Source organism: Diabrotica undecimpunctata, chromosome 2 (genome assembly GCF_040954645.1).
Source record: "Diabrotica undecimpunctata isolate CICGRU chromosome 2, icDiaUnde3, whole genome shotgun sequence".
NCBI lineage: Eukaryota > Metazoa > Arthropoda > Insecta > Coleoptera > Chrysomelidae > Diabrotica > Diabrotica undecimpunctata.
Window position 1 is genome coordinate 25,264,790 of NC_092804.1, and position 12,822 is coordinate 25,277,611.

General features: G+C 33.7%; 1 protein-coding gene and 1 long non-coding RNA gene across 6 annotated transcripts in view; one reads left to right on the plus strand and one right to left on the minus strand.

Moving 5' to 3' along the window:
* The window catches only part of Abd-B (Homeobox protein abdominal B), a 645,906-nt gene that overhangs the window by 396,416 nt on the left and 236,668 nt on the right, over nucleotides 1-12,822 (plus strand). The window lies entirely within an intron of this gene.
* The window catches only part of LOC140433247 (uncharacterized), a 94,799-nt gene that overhangs the window by 53,642 nt on the left and 28,335 nt on the right, over nucleotides 1-12,822 (minus strand). For all 3 annotated transcript variants that reach the window (XR_011949895.1, XR_011949897.1, XR_011949896.1), the window contains exon 2: nucleotides 7,635-7,988. This is a non-coding gene — a long non-coding RNA (uncharacterized lncRNA). The remainder of the gene's footprint in view (nucleotides 1-7,634; nucleotides 7,989-12,822) is intronic.

Sequence of the window (12,822 nt, forward strand, 5' to 3'; positions counted from 1 at the left end):
AAATACTTCTTATTTAGTATTTATTCTAATAGTTTGAGAAAGTTGCGAGACTGCAACAACAACGGATAATAATTTTTTGTTAAAATCTTTATCAGCAGGTTTTTTTCTTCATAAGCAGATGTTTTAAGCTCTACTGTATAGTGACTTGATGATTTCCTTTTGGGTATTTATGTTGTGGTTTGAGTGATAATTAAAATATCTCTTAGTGTGGGTTGATTTCCTATAGAACTTAGGTACATATCGCATACCCTTCTTTAAGATATTACACATCCAGACATGTTAGTGAGTTTGTTTTTTTTTCCATGGCTAATTTGATTGATTTTTCTTTACAGTTAGAGCTTTTGGTCCACAATGCCAAATGGAACACATTATTTACATATATCCACTATACTGTGGGGTTTTTTGTCACAATTTTTGGTCAAGTCCATAATAATGGAGATAACAAAGAGCCCATGACTAATCCAAAATCTTGTTTAAAAATCGTTGACTAATTGAAAATAGATGCTGTCAGTGCATAGTGATAATAGCTCCAAAACATCTGATACATTGGTTTTGTTTTTGTTGTCAATGTTTCATCCCTCTCTAGTTTGGTTCTTATTATTTTTTTTTTTCAGAGGCACATTAGTAATAGTGTGCTGATAATGTCAAGGCTGTACATCATGTTGTTGTGATTGTAATCTATATCTGCTAGTTTTTGCAGAAAATGTGAGTTCTTTATAAAATATTCTAGATATAGGTAATACAACTCTTCCTTCTAGATATAATACAACGCTTGGCACATAACACGAACTCTGTTATAAACAATTGTAAAATAAGAATTTTTACTAAAAATAGTAAAGTATAGGCCAAAACAAAACTATGGGTTTAAGTTACTGTAGCAGAAGCAACTATATTCTGGTGACGCTGCATATAAAAAAACGCCTTAGGGATTAGTTCCCTAGAGCAGAATTCTACGGTAGGTAGGAGGCAAAGGTGATCCTCTTCGGGTGCGAATCGTAAAGACTAATTAAATGATCAGCGAATATGTGAACAAGGATAAGAGCTATATTATTAAAGCTGATGTATGCAGGAACTTCAATCCTTAAATCGGAGATAGAAGATGCCATTGCAGCACTAAAAAACAATAAGTCAGCAGGTCCGGACAATGTACCCTGCGAAATATTAAAGATCCTATGTAAATCAGACGAACAGTTCTTTGACAATCTAGTTGAACTTTTTAACAACATATATAATAGCGGTAAAATCCCGGAGAACTGGCTGCAGTCAACATTTATTACAATCCCGAAGAAACCAAATGCCCAGGTCTGTGATGACTACTGCGATCTACGCATAGATCGCAGTTTGGCTTTCGGAAAGCACTTGGAACTAGAGAAGCAATTTTCGCTCTCCAGGTGCTTATACAGCGGTGTAGAGACGTTGATAAGGACGTGTATTTGTGCTTTGTGAATTTTAGAAAAGCATTTGACAATGTCAATCATGAACAATTGATAGATATTCTGCGAAAGACAGGTATTGACGACAAGGACATTCGAATTGTGGAAAACCTATACTGGGGTCAAACAGCAAGAGCAAAAATTGGCAACGAACTCACTGAAAGTGTACAGATCAAAAGAGGTGTCCGTCAGGGGTGTATATTATCCCCACTCCTAGTCAATATTTATTCCGAAGAAATATTTAACAAATGTATGGAAAATGCAAATGAGGGCATAAAAATAAACGGCGAGTTAACGAACAATATAAGATATGCCGACGACACGGTGATCCTTGCCAGTACCATAGACGAATTACACCAGGTAATGGAAAGAGTTTATTCAGTTAGTGAGGAATACGGCCTGAGCCTCAACTTCAAGAAGACAAAGTGGATGCTGATAAGCAGGAAGCAACAGCCTGCTCGACAGTTACCGATAAGTAACATACTAATTGACCATGTAGAATCTTATGTGTACCTTGGCACCAACGTAAATGCAAAATGGGAACAGGCCACAGAAATTAAGGTGAGAATAGAACGAGCTAGAGCAGCATTTAGCAATATGAAAAAGCTCCTCATAAGCAGGGATTTGTCTCTTCCCCTAAAACTACGTCTAGTTAAATGCTACATTTTTCCGATCTTACTGTATGGTATGGAGGCCTGGACGCTGACGGAGACGCTCACGAGAAAACTAAAAGCATTCGAAATGTGGATGTACCGACGCATTCTTCGTATATCCTGGACCAAACATGTCACCAACATAAAGGTAATCCAAAGAATCGGAAATGAGAAAGAAATCGTGAATATAATTAAACAAAGAAAGCTTGAATATCTAGGCCACATATTGAGACACGATAAGTACCGTCTACTGCAATTGATTGTCCAGGGAAAAATAGACAGTAAGCGAGGGCCAGGCAGGAGAAGACACTCGTGGCTCCAAAATCTGAGGAAGTGGTTCGGGCTCACATCGGTCGAACTATTCAGAAGCGCCGCAAACAAGATCAGAATTGCCATGTTAATAGCCAACGTTCGCAACGGACAGGGCACTTGAAGAAGAAGAAGAAGAAGATGTATCTTAGGAGTCTGTTTTGGGACCGATCTTGTCGGACATTTATAGGATGGGATGCTAAGCGTTCAGATGCATTTTTACTAATGATAGACTGAACACGTTTTGTAATCTTTAATCATTTTCAATAATAATCTTCAATAATTTAAATGTTTAATGAATATAATACCATTATACATCAAAAGTTCTCTACTTTAGTGTATGTTTTTTTTAATTCTTAATAGATTATGAAATAATTTTCCAAAAATTTTTATTCTTCACTTACGGAGTGCTTGTTAAATTACCTGCACAGTACTTATTGTTTCAAGTTTAAACATTTGAATTGATGGTGCAAATTACACGACAGTTAAGTGTTGCGAAATACCGACAAACATGTGATCTATGTAGTAAATTAGATGATAAAGAGTCGACAATATTAACTTTTTCAAAAGGTAATAGATCGAAATCGAAAGTAACCGGCTAGTTATTACGCATAAGTCTGTTTTTATCTATCACCTATAACAAAGTTCTTCATTGGTTATTATAAACAATAGTTCAAAATACTACTTACAACTTGTTGTTTTTATAAGACATGAAAACATGTACATTCAATAACGTTTGATTCTTGTATGAATAAGAAACATGCATAGCATTAATTCTTTTATTGTTTTCATTTATTTCTCTGTTTGGATTCACATCACGTACGAGACTTGAATATCAGCGAATCAAATTGTGAAGAGATTTCATAAAATGGTTATTTCAAACCGCTGGATTACAAAAATATAAAAGTGTTCTCCACAAACCAAATGGATATTTGATGCTGAGGTCAAACGTTTCTTTAATTGTATTGGTATGTTCTATAGGGAAACAATAATGCTAGTGCTAGATTAAATTAAGTGCAATATACTTAACTTAAATTTAAAAAAAAAACGAATTACCAACAAATAAAAAAAGGAAATTGTGATTTAGAGAATATTTTAAAAATAGTATGTGCCAAGATCCAGACGATATACAATGCTATTAAAAGTTATGAATCAAGGAGCTGTACTTACGTACTAAAACTGAATGTAAAAGAATAAACGGAAAATAGTTTATCTTGCGTGCGTGAAACTAACAATAAAAAGTTCATTTAAATTTTGCAAAAATTATAGGTACATTAAAACATTGAAACGAATTCAAGCAGCCTAGATAGATTACATAGGTATAGCTTAGAGGTGCATCTTTTCGACATTTGGTTATTATGTGTGTTTAATTTCCACTACAACACCAAAAATTGTTGCTAGCTCTTTGCTATGACCTGCAATGCAATGACAAATAACGAAGTAGTAATTCGTCCAATACGGCTTTTCTATACATAATCGTTTAAACTCGAAATGAAACTATGTCTAGTTTACTTTATTTCTTTTTCTACCTTCTCTGGTCTTCTCCACGTTGGTAATCATCTTGACAATATAAACAGTTTAAAGAATTGGTTGACACTGCGGATACCTGTTCAGTCGCTAATGTTCTTTAGCCGTGATGCTTATTTTCTATCAACTACTCTTCATCATTCTATCTTGCCGTTTCTTATCAGTGGTAATATACGATAGTGGTTATTTCAAAGAATATGACTTAACTAGAAAATTTTTGAACATTTTATGGTTGTTAGGAATTACCGAATAGTATTAGCCCTTTATAGGAGTTTGTCGTTTGGTGGTTTTTTCATTTATTCTGTCTTCTGTGAATCCACATCTCTAGGTCCTTATCTTGGACATATTTCAGACACGAAATATAAAACTTTTTTCAATTAATAATAAAAGGAAAAATAGAATAAAAGCCTGGTCCTGACAGACAACAAATGATCTGGCTAAGTAACATCAAGGATTAGACAGGACTAGAGCTAAAAACCCTAATAAGAAAATCACAGGATAGAGACGAATTTGCAAGAGCAATCGCCAACCTCCATTAGAGACGGTATCTAAAGAAGAAGATACGACCGTTGACCATATATAATATTTACTATCCTCTGTTGTGCTTTAGATTTATGTCATCATTGCAGAAGAGGGATTTAATTTTAATGAAAGTTAAATGAGCTAACCCAATTCTATGTCGTGATTTCATTGTGGTGATAAGCTCATTTGCTCAGTGACATATTATATCTTCCCAAATATTTAAGAAAATCACTCTTTCAATTTTGTGTCAAATTCAAAAGGCATTGGTTATTGAAAAGCTATGTTTCCATCTAATGTAGAAAAGCAATTACTTGGGCATATACAATTCCTTGAAAGTCGTTTTTTCGGATTGACACGAGCATCAGTACCAGATTTAGCTTTTCAGATGGCAGAGAAAAACGGTTTCGCTCATAAATTTAACATCCAAAAGCAGAAGGTAGGAGAAGACTGGAGTGATTGGATGGATTCCTAAGACGTAGTACATATATCTTTACGCAAACCAGAATTCACTTCTGACTTCAGCACCTCGCGCTCAAAATCTTAATCGAATCTTTACACCTTAAGCCCAAAAGTTTTATCAGTTGTGTGGAAGCTTGCTAGAATCCGATGGCTATAGACCGCACCGTATTTATAATACTGATGAATCTGGGGTATTTAGAGTTCAAAAACGTGAAAAGATTTTAGCTACCACAGAAAACAAATAAGTTGGAGTTATAACTAGTGCGGAGCGTGAAGCAAACACAACTGTTGTTTGTTGTGTTATTGTTCTTAAATCTTTCATACCGTCAATGATGATATTTCTTCATGCAAGTCATAAAGGTATTAAAACTTTATTTCCTCGTATGCAACCTCTTGACTACTATAACCAAGAAATTGCTAAATGGTTGAAGAAACATCCTGGGCATGTTGTTACACATCTTAAGATCGCCGGCTTGTTCAACGGAGCATATGGCAAGGCAGCTACAATGCAAAATATATGTCACGAATTTAGAAGCACTGGCATCTAGCTGCTAAACCCTAATATATTTCCGGATTATATGTACAAGCCCGCTAAAACCGCAAACATACCACTGGCAGATAACTCCAATGAACAGCCTCCTCAGCCTGCAACAGTAATGTATCGAGTCTGAACAGGTTTTGACAAAACCTTTACATTTTTGCGTTATCTCTCGTGGTTCTAAATCATGGTTCTCCGGTGCCAAAAGAAGGTTTTATTAGTGGCCAAGGACAAATGTAAACCAAAAATATGACAGAGCTTGTTGGTGTTGACTTGTACTAACATGTTGTAAATAAAATTTAATAGTGAGCACAAAGCTCCCCTAATAAAGGAAAATGCAAAGCCACCAAAAAATTATTTGAAAAAAATGAGGAGGAAGAAAATTTTCTTAATATTTCTCATGATGATGAAGAGGACTGTGCTTGCATTTACTGTAACGACCTTTATTCCAGATATAAACCCAGAGAAGACATTGCGTGACTCACAATGTTTGCGTTGGGCTCAAGCTTCATGCGCTGATATTTCAAGAAGAACAAAGAAAATGATATGCTTTGTCAATATGCAAATTAGGTCAATAATTTTGTAGCTATTTTATGTATGTCATTTTGTCCATTAGCAAAATTTCATTTTATCCGAAGCATATGAACAAAATGGCATATGATAATTTAAGGACCAAAGAAGATTATTGTAAGTTATGGATGTGCTGTGAACTACCAATAAAAAATTATGATACAAAAACAAAACTATGTCATTTTGTACACATTTTCCCTAAATATTCTATGTCTTGTAATATGAATTGAAGCCTGGACAATTATGGATGCAACTGAAAAGAGACTTGTTAGCATTGAGATGTGGTGATATCGAAGAATGCGGAAAATATTATGAAATATGAAAATGATAAATAAGTAATCAACGCTACGAAAGAAAGAAAAATGAGCTAGTTTGGCCACATACTAAGAAATGAAAAATATGAGTTGATGCGGTTGGTTATACCTACGAGGAAAGGTGAAAAAAAAGAGGACCATGGAGACGATGTATGACTCTGGTTGAAAAAGTTTGGCAGTGGAGCAGTGGAGTGGAAAAATAAAAATAGAACTCTTCCAAACTGCTTTAAACAGAATAAAATGAATCATGATGATCGCCAATGTCTTGGAAGAGCGCTAAGGACACAAAAAAACTATTATAAATATGGAACCAATTAACAAAATTCAAAATAAATTGAGAAATAATAAACACGCTAAAAAAATAATTGACAAAATATTGGTCATGTCGGGGAAGAACTGAAATACTCATTCCCTATAAGAAAACATAATGTAATATAAAATAAATAGCAGAAGGATTTAAGGAAGAAGAGGAACATATTATTGACTTAAAAACTATTCCAACGAATATAAACAAGATCAATATAACCATCTTAAACTTCAGAGGAGGGGAGGGAAAAAGGAAATACAAAAATAGGCAGGACTGGAGAAAGATAAGAAACTTTTTATCAAATATTGTAGCTAATAGAAAAGAAAATTCTTTATTTGTAGAAAAAGTCTTACTTATTTTATTATAAATACTTTTTACCCTGTATGTAAGCTACTACAATTCTTTAGAAAAAAACCAGCTACTAATTATATTTATATTTGAAAAAAATTTAAAAAAACGCCAATAAAATGGTAAAAAATAGCTTTTCTTTCATATTATTAAGAATGTTATTATGTACTGCAATTAAATATTTGTAATTAATGTCTTATTTTTATTTGCAGGTATGAAATTTATTTACAAATGCAAGACACTGACAAAGACTGGTAAGCCTGTAGATCATTTAGCAAGAAAAGCAAATAAATAGTGAATAACTGTGAAACCATTTAACAAAACTATTAATATACACAGTAAAACAAAGTAATAGTTCCGTCGGAAAAAGTTTTTCTATTTCTTCATTGGCTAAGAATATTTCACTAACTAAATCTTTAAATCTGTTTACTTTATGAGAGGTATATATTTGAAACCAATAACGTTTATAGTCATATATAAAAAGTAATACCTTTTATTTTTCTGTAAGATATAAGAATGTTTACAACATCTACTCACGAGTTGTTCGTATCCATTCAATGTATATTTCGGGACCAAATAGAAAGGAAAAGGAAATAAACACGTGCATTCTGGTTAACGTAACTGCTAAAAAGAATATACAAACTTTCAACTTACCTAAATATTATTGTTTTCTTCATCCATTCAGACTGCACCATATAAGCATCACCAAAAATCCAAGCTGTTTTGTATTTTCTTGTTTACCTATTAACGTATGGTTCACTACGATTCATTACAGCCTTCCAAAAAAAATTTAAACAGTATTTATTGTATGCTTCAATTCTACTATTTTACTGGTCCACTGTTTTTAAGTAGTTCGGTATTAATCTATGGAGCCAAGACATCTAATGGCGTCGTTTTGTGTAATCGAGGGAGGCCATGCTGTCGAAGGCGTTACACACACGAAATAAACGATAAGTGATGGTTTCAAACTTGCCATGGCCACATTTCTTGATTCCTCATGGGGTCTATCTGAAACGGGGGAAATTTGAAATGTAAAGTTATTGGTTTCGGCAACTTATTTATTTTTTATATGCAAAGAAATATTAATATCCAAAAGTGTAATATTTAGAAATATTCATTCATTCAAATATAAGTACAAGCTTTCTCGTATGTGTTATGGGCTTTATATGTCATAGTTGTGTTACATAAGGTATTTATAGGTAGATTATTTTTAGAGTACCTTGTAATGACATCGTAAATTATTGACGTCGGACAGTGCTTTTTAATCTATATCCGATACATCGTTATTTATAAAAAATAACGATGTAATCGACAAAAAATCATAAAAACACTGCAGCTAAATATAAATATAATTTAATTAAACAAAGACTGTAATTAAATACCAATATTCTATCGATCTGTCATGAAATGCAAATACCTAACGATTCTTCTTCTTTTTCTTTCTATTTCAAGCGACATACTAAGGCTCGTATGTTTTTTATACTGGGGGCGGGGGATGCCACTGTTGTAGATTGTGTTGTAGATTGGAGCAAGAATTGAGCCCTGGGGTACTCCCGCTTGTGGAGTGAATGGTGAGGATAAAGTGTTACCAACTTTGATCCGGATCGTCCGATTAGAGAGATAGGAATTTATTAGCTTAACAAAAGATTTTTGGCAGTCCAGCAAGGTGGAGTTTTTCGACCAAGCCTGTGTGTCAGACTTGGTCGAATACCTTCTGGACGTCTAGAAATATGCCTATGGCGTGCTTTCTTTCGTTAATTGATTGTGAAATGAAGGTTGTTGTTTCAACTAATGCATTTTGTGTTGAATGTCCAGCCCTGAATCCGAATTGGTAATTTGGAATGGAGAAGTGAGCTCTATTCAATACTCAATTCTATGAGCCTCTCCTTAAGGATCCTCTCGTAGATTTTACCTAAGGTGCTCAGTAGTGATATGGGTCTATAAGATTCAGGGTTGGCTAGGGGTTTCTCTTGTTTGTGAATCATGACTCTGCTGGCCACATTCCATGAGATTGGAAAGTAGCTCAACGTAAGACATGCATTGATTATGTTGGTGAGCAACGGAATATATTCTGAATGTTACACATCTGCCTGACGGTGTCCTTAGTAACAGGGGCCATCATCGGATGAGGACGAGGCCCCATGTGAGCCTGAGGGTAGTAGAATATCTTCCAGTCTCCGTTCCAAGATACAGAATAGTTTGCTACTCCTACCTCCGGGATTCCCCCTAAAGCCACCATCGAAGTGGGGGGAGGAGTAAATATCGATTTACCAAGAATCTATACGCCGGAGGAAAAAATGTTTCAAACAAGAAATGCAGCTGAGATAATTTTTGGACAAAACTGTTCATTTGTACTTTTTATATAGAATGAACAGTTATCTCAGAAATAACGCTTGAAACAACCGACTATTTTGAATGTCAGTTAGGCGTCTGATATCAATTTTTTAAATAAAATTTATATTATATCGGTGGTAAAAATTCGATATCTTTTGATTAGAGGCTCTTTTCAACAAAATTAAAAAATGATTTTAAAGAAGAAGAGTGCTGCTTTCGTATGCAATTTTTGTCTTTTGTCGCAAGTGAAGTCAGTTTAAAAAAGCTGTTAAATATATAAACTTTGCGCGATTTTTGCAATTTTTTACGATTCTCATAAGATCAACAATCATATTCCTTCCATTGACGAGTTACTCTGAAATTTCCAATGTTAGAGCCCAATCTTCAAAACCTATAGCATGAAATGTACATCTTAAGTTTTAGCAACAAATATGAGGCATTTCAAATAAAAAACCGCGAATTTAAACTTTTAAATTGCAAACAATTATATCATCTGGGGTAAGCATTTTTGTTATTTGGTCAAGTAGACACCAATCTAACAATGGTGTAATTAAATTATCATCTTTTTGTTTTTGTTTTTCACATTTTTGCTTGGTCAAACTTTAATAGGTTTTGATTGATTTTTGATAGTTTTGGATATTTAAATCTTTATTGTAAAAATAAATTCTAACTTCATAAATATACCCTGCACATGAAAACTTAGTCATTTTCATTTTTGATTCTTTAACAGAGAGGTCGCCTAGAATTTGCTTTCGCCTTCATGATATACTAATGCATATCTGTTCCCTAGGTTCAAACAGGCAGCCATTGGTTTAATAAGCACTCCCAAATAGGTTTTTTCCATTTTTTAATGGGTTGTAATCACTTGGACAAAGACTTTGTCCTTTTAGTGTGCCTTTTAATGAGTTATATAATAGCAATTACTTTTCTATGAGGTATTCTTATTGAGGTATCTTTTTTCAACTTTTTTAAAAGACAAAACAGTCAACGGTTAAGGCATAATATCATAAAAAAAGAGACAAATACTACAACTAAAGTATTATAATTTCACAAAACCTATGTACTGAAAAATAGCTTACATTTTACATTTAGAGCGTTTGAAAAATTCGCATATAATTTGAAAATAGGACTGCTTAAATAGAGCAAAGAAACAACGTTTTGCGGCAGAGTAATTTTTAAATTTACAATTTATAAATAATTGGTAGTATTTTTTAAATTTTTAATTTTCTTTGTCTTCTATCCAAAATAATTATCGTAATAACTAACTATTGCTTAAGTATTGATTTTATAGGATAAGTATATATTTATTAGCTAATAATTAGAACAGCGTATTAAGCTCTTATTAATACATTGTAACCACTAACCTAGTGTCTGTTACTCAATTCCTATCGCCACATTCAAAAATTGTGGTCTTGGCTTATCGAAGTTGTGTAACTAACCCCTAAGGGAACGTAGGATCAGGGCTGTTATGGAAGGGAGAAATGGTCGTCTAAAAAGTTGGTTATACTTTTGTTGGTTGGTTGGTTGGATTAACTGAATATATACTGAATACTGAATAGTATTTTATAATGCCCTAACAATCAACATGAACTTAAAAAATGTTTTGTTATAAAAAACAGCATGCTGAGTTCTGCCATGTCAGTAAATGAAATAATGTGTTACATGGTATTTAGAAGAAAACTATTTCACACCTTGATGCTATTAGTTCGTGCTCCGAAGAAAAGAAATTAAACTAAAGATGTCTTGTATGACCAGTTGTAGAGGTTTATTATATCTTTGTTTATGCTGGATTTGGCACTTCTTGGGAAAGATTTTATTGCTAAAATAGGAAGAAAAGAAGTGATTAGACCAAACACCGGTAAACGTAGCTTACTCTGAACCAGTAAACACTGCAATATGGACTCATACCAGTAGGGTATGAGTCCATAGTGAGTTCCCATATGAGTTCCCCAACGGGGAACGCTGTTCTTCATCACCGAAGAAAAATAGAAAATACGTAATAGAAAGAGACAAAATATAAAGACGGGAACCAGCACAACTTTCAATATTGTGTTTATCTTTAATACTTGTGTTTGACGGTCCCTGGGATAGGGCAAAACTGTCTATTTATGGCCAGCGTGTCCAGTTCTGTTGTTTGTCGATTATTTAACATGGTTAAAAAGAAGTTGCAAGCTGATGAATAGCACGTACTTACCCCTCAAACACTTTCGACGTGACTAGGGATAGATACGGTCAGTTTCATGGTAATTTTACTATGAAGTGGTCTAGCGAAGTAGTGTTGGAGCTTTTATCATTGTATAAATTACTAAACTTACTAAATTTTTTACCGGCAACACTGGTAGACAAAACTAAACTTAACTCTCTAATTGGGGAAGTTATTAAAAAGTAAATATTTGATAATTTCACTAATATCTATTTTTTGTTTCTCTTTGTCGATCTGAAGCAGCGAAGAGTGCCTTTCGACGATCTGTGCGATCGCAGCTTTAAGCAGACCTGGGTTTCTAATGACGGAATCAAATTGATCACGTTATCATTAATACAAGAAGTGGCAGTATCATTGTCGATTTTAGAAGTCTACCTGGCTTAGATGCAGACAGCGACCATTTTTTGGTAAGAGTCCAATTCAGAAAAAGAATTGCTAACCAAAAATACAGTAGACCAGAACAATTTTCGATATGGAACTCATTTATGGACCGATTAAGGATAACACTACACAGTAATACAGAGTGAGAACTAACCAGGAATTTAAAGAATTATATATCCAGTCAAATATAATATGATTGAGATAAACTGACTATGTCAAGAGAGAAGATCCGTGTGTCGGTTTGTGTGGGAAGCGCACCCGTAAGAAAAGTTGCCGCTGGGAAGACTGAGGTTCTGATGAAGAGATATTCCAGTAGATGTACGCATCCTAAATATCGAACGATCAGAGCAACTAACGATTGACGCAATCGAGGAATGCAATCGAGTAGCTGTAGCACAAAGCAAATGCAGGCAGATTAAAATGTCAGCAACGATTTACCTCTGGTTACAATGTTAAAGAAAAAAGAAACGTCTCATTAATGTATCTTAGCATAAACTCAAGTAAGAAGTTGTAGAGATTTTGATCAAATTATACTTTCAACTTTCTTACAAGAAAAGGTTATGTATATTCTGGTTCAATATCTGTTGTATGTAATTGCAACTGTAAACAACTTACATTGAGTACAAAATATATTGAAATTTTTATCGTTTGTTTATTATGTTATCCTGTAGGATAGGACAAAATATTTATAAAATATAATAACTTGTAGTATATTAGTATATAATATTATGAAATTTCTACAAAACATCTTTTGAAAGAGCCTGGATATTTTAATAAATGAACAAGTTGTTAAACCTACTAATATTATAAATATAAAGTATGGCCCGCTTTTAACCCTGAAATTTGTCAGCTAATCTCCTTTTAAAAAGCTTCCCTACTTGTGTAATCTAAACGCACAACGTCGAGGAGGATGTTTTCGTTTTC